Source organism: Crocodylus porosus, unplaced genomic scaffold (genome assembly GCF_001723895.1).
Source record: "Crocodylus porosus isolate Cpor-Errol unplaced genomic scaffold, CroPor_comp1, whole genome shotgun sequence".
Classification (NCBI taxonomy): Eukaryota; Metazoa; Chordata; order Crocodylia; family Crocodylidae; genus Crocodylus; species Crocodylus porosus.
The window spans coordinates 673,801-681,040 of record NW_017728944.1 but is presented as its reverse complement, the minus strand read 5'-3'; the positions used below and the strand labels follow the sequence as shown (position 1 = coordinate 681,040).

Here is a 7,240-nt window from a genome sequence, read left to right as displayed (position 1 = left end):
CGCACCCCGCGGCCGCCCTGCGCTGCGGTGTCTGCCGGCGCGTCTGGCCCCGGGCACCCTCCCTGCCCGTCTGTCCGCCTGCCTGCCTGGCTCTCCAGCTTGTTATAATGAAGGTTTTAAGAGGTGAAAGTTTGTTTGTCTATGTCCATCCATCCAGGCCCATGCATGCCTCTGTCGGTGTCTGTCTATCTATCTATGCCCATACATGGCCCTTTATGTGTCAGTCTATCTATCTATCCATCCATCTCCATACGTGCCTCTCTCTTTCTGTGTGTCTATCCATCTTTTTATAATAAAGTTTTAAAAAGTCAAAGTTTATCTATCTATCTATCCCCATACATGCCCCTCCCTTTCCATGTGTCTGTCTATCCATTCCCCTACATGCCTTTCTCTTTATGTCTATCTACCCATCTTTTTATAATAAAAGTTGTAAAAGTCAAAGTTTGTCTCTCTCACCGCCTCTAGCCATCCATCCATCCCCATACATGTCTTCTTCCACTTTCTGTCCGCCTATCTATCCTTTTATAATACAAGCTGTAAAAAGTTAAAGTCTGTCTGTCTGTCCATATCCATCAGTCCATCCACCCAGATACATTGCCCCTCTCTTTCTGCCTATCTATCCATTTTTTTTATAATAAGGTACTTAAAAAGTCAAAGTTTGTCGGTCTTTCTCTGCCTGTCTGTCCCCATACACGCCCCTCCCTATTAGTCCGTCCGGCTGGCTATCTATATATGTATCTATCCATCTATCACCGCGGAGTCTCTCCGGCCCCCGGCCCCGCTGGCGGCTCCGGCTCTGGGGAGCCAGGGGGGAGGCGGAGGCTCCGAGGACGCCGCCTCTCCGCGCTGCGAGTGTCGAGTCGCTGGTCTCCGGTCGCCGCCTTTCCCCTCCCATCTCAGCTCTTGGGCGAGCGAAAAGTTTTGTTCGAGGGAGAGAAGGGGGGAAGGGAGGGAACAGACCCCCCGGTCTCTCCCAGCCGCCTCCCCTCCCCTCCCCACTGCGAGCGAAAGGGGGCGTTAGCCCAGGAGATCCCCTGCGAGGGAGCGGGCGCTTCAATCCCAGCTGGAGCGAAATGTAAATACCCCCCTTTATTGCTTCCTCCTGCGGTGCCTTCATTTCCCCTACCATCCCGGACCTGTTAGGGGGAGCTGCTGGGAGCTGGGAGATAGTTTGCGTGACAAGAAAAGAAAAGAAAAGAAAAAATCAAGGCAGAGGGAGATGCAAAAATACAGCTGCGCAAAGTCACTCCCAACAAGCCCAGCTTCCCAAGAACTTCCCCAGGCGTAGTCCCGGCCAGAGGGCAGGTCTGCCAGCTCCCTGTCTAGAAAGTCCCTCGCCCCAGCGGTGGGAACAAGCACTTTCAAGGAGAACGATTCAAAAATAAAAGGGTCTCAGCGCTCGGGTCCTAGCAGGGGCCAGCTTCTATCAGCAGTGCCTTTGTCCTGGGCGGGTGTTTATAGCTGCGATACCTAATACAATCCCATGTGTGTTGTGTATACAGCAGTAACATTCACACGACATCGCTGTACAGTGGGCACTGCTGGATACAACACACTGCTGGACTGAAACAGCTAGATCTAGGATCGTTACAGCTGTAATTGCATACATCTCTTGTCATCGTATAGGAAATACGTTCGACACCTTTACAGTATTAGATCTGTGGTTGTAGGTGTTGGTGGGTGTGCCCTTACCCATCTATGCTTTACATATCTCGGTTCAGGGTTTCCTCTTACACAGGTATCTGACACATGCAAGAGAGGATTGCTTGTGTATAACTGTGTAACTGTTGTATAACTAACTGTATTCAGAGACCTTGTTCACCTCAATCTAAAAGTGTCTGCGAGTGTACGGGTCTTATGTATATGTACCTTCTCCCTATACCTTCTCCCTGGAGTTCTGGTCCAGGTGTGTGGTATGTGTAGTGTGTGTGGTGTACAACACCCATCTGCGATGCGTGCCAATTTCTTAAAGCAGAGACAGTTTTATGGACAAATTGAGACCTTTTAATAAAGTCATCCAAGAGTTCTAAGGATTTGCTCCCATTGCAAGAGATTTTTATAGCTACCAAAACCTAGAAGACTTTCCTCTCCAGATGTTCTGGAAGACCGTCAGAACAACTTGCTGCTGCAGCAGCAGCTGTCTCCATGACGAAATCAAAAGCTAAAAGCTGCTACAGTGTTTTATAATCTGACAGCATCTAGCTTTCCAAAGAATGCAGGTTGCTCTTTGCTTTATACCTATCTGACCCAGATGCTCTGAGTATCTCCCACTGCTGACAGGCTTTTTCTTCAAAGGGTTGTCTTCGGTGATCCATCCATTAGGATAAAAAATGAGCTCTCATCCTCTTGCATTTGTTTTGGGAAGGGGAAAATTATTTAAACAACTGTATCTCCATTAAATGAGGGAAGTCAGGGTGGAAGACGGATCCCCCTGCTTTCTGAAATATTTTCACAAATTGTATCTGTCTTAGAATATATGTAATCTAAAAATGCAAAACTGGAAATGTATGTCATGTGTATAGTATAGTATAGTATAGTATAGTATTATTCACAAATCACAACCATGATAATGGAAGCTCTTTTTACTTAAATAATTGTATTTGAGGGTAGTGTGGGTTTTTTTTAGGAATATATCCAGGTCTCTTAAATTATTTGTAGTTAGGAATTTTCTCTCAGTCCTTCCCTTTTAGAGGAAGGCTGCATCTATGACTTGAACCAACTCAGTAACTTCTTAAAGGCCATCAATAGCCATGGAATAACAATCAGGTAGCAAGTAAAATTAACAGGTATTGCTCCACTCTTTCTTTCTCCCTCTTTTAATTGTTGCCAGTTAGACTTACGTTGATAGGAAGGCCCGATATCTCTGGCATTTCTCCTGGAGCAGATAGCTGTGGTTCTTTGGAGCATGTTCCTTTAAACAACCTCTTTCTTTTTTATTTACAATAAACACATTTTTGTTAATGAAACCCTCGCCCACTTGCAGTTTCCACCCCCACTCTTCCCCAAACTCCATAAAGCTCCTTCTTTGCATATCTGAGCCCTGTTATGTTGGGCTGGGTTCTTTTGAGGTCAAAGGGTCACTCTGGGGGCAGCAGGGTCATTGTATAGCCATCATGGGTCAATAAGCAACTGGTCAGGCTCTCAATCCACATCAAGCCTTGAAGAGGACTGGGAAATGGGAGAATCCATTCATAATAATAATAAACTTGTCAATCAATAACAGGCATGAGAAATACTTTGTAAAAGGTAAAAAAAATCTTTCCTTTTTTAAGTTTGACATTAAACTTTACACAGAAAGTTTTTTGAGATGTTTCCAAATTGCCCTTTTTTTGCTGTCTTGAAATTTTATTATAGATTTAAAAAAAACAGGCACCACGAGTAAAAAATAGTTGTAAGTATGATTTTTCCACGTGACAACCCCCCCCCCCCCCCGAATTAGGTAGAGAGGAAATATTCTTTGAGGGGAGGCGAGGGAGCTGTAAGGATTTTTTTCCCCCTTGTAGAAGTAATTACAATGTGTTCTAGATCTTGGCCTACCCTTTTATTTTTACTGATATTAGATTTTACATTAAATTTTAGTAGAACTTTCAGTGCAAGGAATAATTAATAGTAGATCATTGGCTTAGTAGCAAAAACATAAAATGTCAAACCTTTTACTCATGAACTAAATTAACAAGATAACACGTTAGCATTGCGAATGATTTAAACGAAATATAAGGCACGTATGAGACCTTTATCCTACTGATCTGCCTGGATGAGATTGAAAAAAAATACAAACTAAGACGTCTCCAGAAGAGAATTGTTACGGAGTACAAGATCTGGTTGTATCATTTCATCAGCTGCAAACTTTTTAAAAAAGAAATAAATGCTTCTATCTAAAAGGGGGCAGTGGCTTGAATTAAAAAATCAGAGAAGAAACAATTAAATCACGGTGTAATATGGAAAACGTCAAAGGAAGACAGAAAAATGATGCAAATTCTCTGCTGGCTTGAAGATTGATGCATGAAATCTTCTTGGGAATCTACAAACTCATTATTCTTGTCTCCCTTTTTTAGAGGTTTGCTATTCTTTGAAAAAAAATACAGTTCTTTGCACGTCAAGAATAATGTTCAAAGGCATTGGGAAAAATAGGAGAGTTAAAAAAGAAGAGGGAAACAGTGAAAATTCTCCCTTTCAAAATTCTCATGGCTGCCTCAGAACAAGCAGGACTTAACAAACTTTTCCAACATGGTTCTTTAAAAAAAAGGTTTTCCCTTCAGGGGGAAGGCTCCTTGTTGGAACTATTCAGTTCGATTTGGTTAGGAAAACAAACAAACATTTTTTTTTCAAACAGCAGTGTTTATTACTGTATAATTCCCTTCAGCTGTTCCCTAGAAAAAGTGGCTTATTTTTTTAAAGCATGGTGAAAGACTGTTTATTAAAAAGACGGAGATAAGGCAGAAAGTACTAAAAGACCAAAAATGGGGTATTTTAATTTAATTCCATGGATGATGCGTTTTTTAATTCACTGAGGGCACTTCTTCCCCCAAGCCACTAAAACCATCCAAATGAACTAGGAAGAAAAACAAAACTCTTTCCTCCCCACCTCTCTCTCTCTCTCTCTCTCTCTATATATATATAATCTTGATAACAAAATCATTTCACCTTCACCATGAAATATTTTGCTGGAGCCTCTTGCTAATAGGGCTGAACAGGCCAAATCTAAACAGATCGCCCTCCCATTGCTTGGTCCTCGAAGCAAACCCTGAGCTATGTTTCTATTATTTGTCGCTGTTTATGTTTTAGGTCTATTGGTTTTTACTTTAAGCATTATTCTAAACGTTTTAAATGTGGTCAGAGTGGCACCATTTGGTCTGATGCAATCTGTTTCTCTCTCTAGGCCTCTCCTGGAGCTTGAACTCCGAAGTTTGATCAAGTTACATCATTTCTAAATATTTTCTCCCTCTTCCCCCGGCGCTTTTCTCTGAGCAAGGGCTAGGAAAGGATCAATAGCAACAAGAACACAATCGTAACAGGGCTAATCAATGCATATCTCCTCAAAATATTAGGCAGGTCCGACAGTGCCAGAAAACCCACTTCCAATGTTTTCACATTTTATTGCACCAGCAGGATTTGCATTTTTATGGATCGCCAAAATGAGTGGGTGTTTGCACCTAGGGGGGCGCGGGGGGGGGGGAGATGTCTGCAACCCATATACAGTAGAACACGAAATAAGACGACAAAGACCTATCAGGATTGTTTCTCCCCGGTTGTTTCTATAGGTAGATTACAGCGAGGGGGATAAATAGACTCGGAGAGTTCACTCTAAAATTTGTTCAATGAATGGGATTGATCACAAGCTTCTTAAACTTTGACGTCAAGCACTTCCAGTTAAACTCAAGGGGAAACGCCTGCCTTTTGCCATCATCAAACTAGGAAATGGGTCACAAAGTGGCCAGTGGGAAGAAATGTTTGCAGGGCTACAGCTCCTGGGGGTAACTAGATTTGGTGTGTAATATCCAGGCTTGGCAGCGTTGTGACACTGTAGCAGAAAGGTGGATTCCTGTATGCAAATATATGAAGGTGTTTAAAAAGCCCCAGTCACTGCAAGCATGGGGGACACTTGTATTTCAGGGAACCTTTCAAACCTGGCTGAATAATGGCAACCCGAGCCGTGAACAGAGCCGGCGTGAGTGTGAATTCGCGTCTCTAACTCTCCACTTCTTCGACTTGTGAAACGCAACAGCAAGGTTATTTTGAAAGGCCAGGGCAGGAGGTGATTTGTAGAAATATTTTCATCCCAGACAGTTTAAGTACCTGTCAGGAATAACTGCCCCAGATCAAAATATTAGGAGCCTTAAACAGCGCTTTATATTCCCAGCCAGTGTTTAGCTTTCAGAGGGAGCTGCCTCAATGCTGTGGATTATTTCAGATCCTTGCAAAATTCTTCTTAAAACAAGAAGCGGAGCGGGGGCATTTTGCTGGCCCGGGAAAGGAGACGAGGGCCTGGCTGGCGGGTCAGGGGGTGCTCGCCCCCCGCCAGCACTGTCTAATTCCCCTATTGTAGGCCCAGGCCGCCGCGGGGCGCGGGGCACGCTCGGGAAAGGCTGCAGGGCCCTGCTGGGGCAGGGGGCAGCGCTGGCCTGAGCCTGGGGGGCTCCTCCAGGGCTGGCAGGGCGCGGGCACGATCGGATTGCCATCAGCTCGGGAAAGGGAGGCACAGGCAAGCTGGCAGCCTGCCCCGGAGCTTCTCTACTGATTCCAGTCTTGCAGCCTACCTCTCCCCACAGCGTTTCCACGCACTGATTTTCTTCCCCACTGAGCTCTGTGCAAATGACTCCGGCCTTAACACCCCCCCCCCAGCCCGCTGCTTTCCAATTTGCACCTGTTTTTTTTGGGTTGTCTTTCTTTCTTTCTTTTCAAGCCTATCTCCTAGGCTGCCCGACTCGCTTATTTCCTTGCAGTAAGGGGAGCTGAACTTGAGGGATCCGCAGCGGACAGCGGGGCTGTTGGGAATAATGTGCGGAGGCTTGAGTTTCTCGCCCGGGTTAACAGCAAAGCCACGGGGGGAAGGAGCTCGCGTGTGCCGAGAGAGATCTCGGCGTGGTGCGTGTGTGCCAGAAACGAGCAGCACAGGCAGCGCTGCCTCTTTCATACACGGGATCCCAGCTAGGTGCATTGTGTCAGGGCAGGCTGAAAACGAAGCTGGAGGAAGCGCAGCTTCACGCCTTGGCGGAGGTTACGGATTCCCCTCCCTTGTGGGGTGAAACGGAGGTAGAGCCCAGAGCAATTATTTAACGTGGGCCAAGGGGAAACCCCACTGTCCCTGCGGAGAAGCCGGTCCTGGGAGGGTCCTGAGCTCCCTGATCACGGCCTCTGCTTCTCCTTGTACCCGCGGGTGCCTTTCCCCGGCTGCCCCGCCAGCTCTCCCCTGGCTGGGGCGCTCAGCTCGGCGTCTCCTGCTTTCTTTTCAAAACGTGCCGCGGGGACAGGTCCGAGGAGAGATCACAGCCCCGACTGGCCCGCTCCCCCGTGTAGAGCCCGTCAGGGGTGCACAAGGAGGCTCCGGCCCCGTTCACAGACCTGCCTCCAAGTTCGCATCGTGAATCCGTGGCTGGAACTGGCCGGGAGGCAGGGGGGGGAGCGAAGGGCAGGACCCGTGTGCACATGGGTATGTACGCACAAGTATAATGTGTGTACACGTGCACAAATGTGTGTGAGTGCATGGGCAAGGCTTGCCTATTTCCCCCACTGCCCAATG

General features: G+C 46.4%; 1 long non-coding RNA gene across 1 annotated transcript in view; it reads right to left on the bottom strand.

Annotated features, from left to right (window-relative positions):
• Positions 1-881, bottom strand: part of LOC109320248 — a 16,852-nt gene extending 15,971 nt beyond the window's left edge. Inside the window, exon 1 of the long non-coding RNA XR_002103759.1 lies at positions 457-881. This is a non-coding gene — a long non-coding RNA (uncharacterized LOC109320248). The remainder of the gene's footprint in view (positions 1-456) is intronic.
• Between the last annotated feature and the right edge of the window lie 6,359 nt (positions 882-7,240).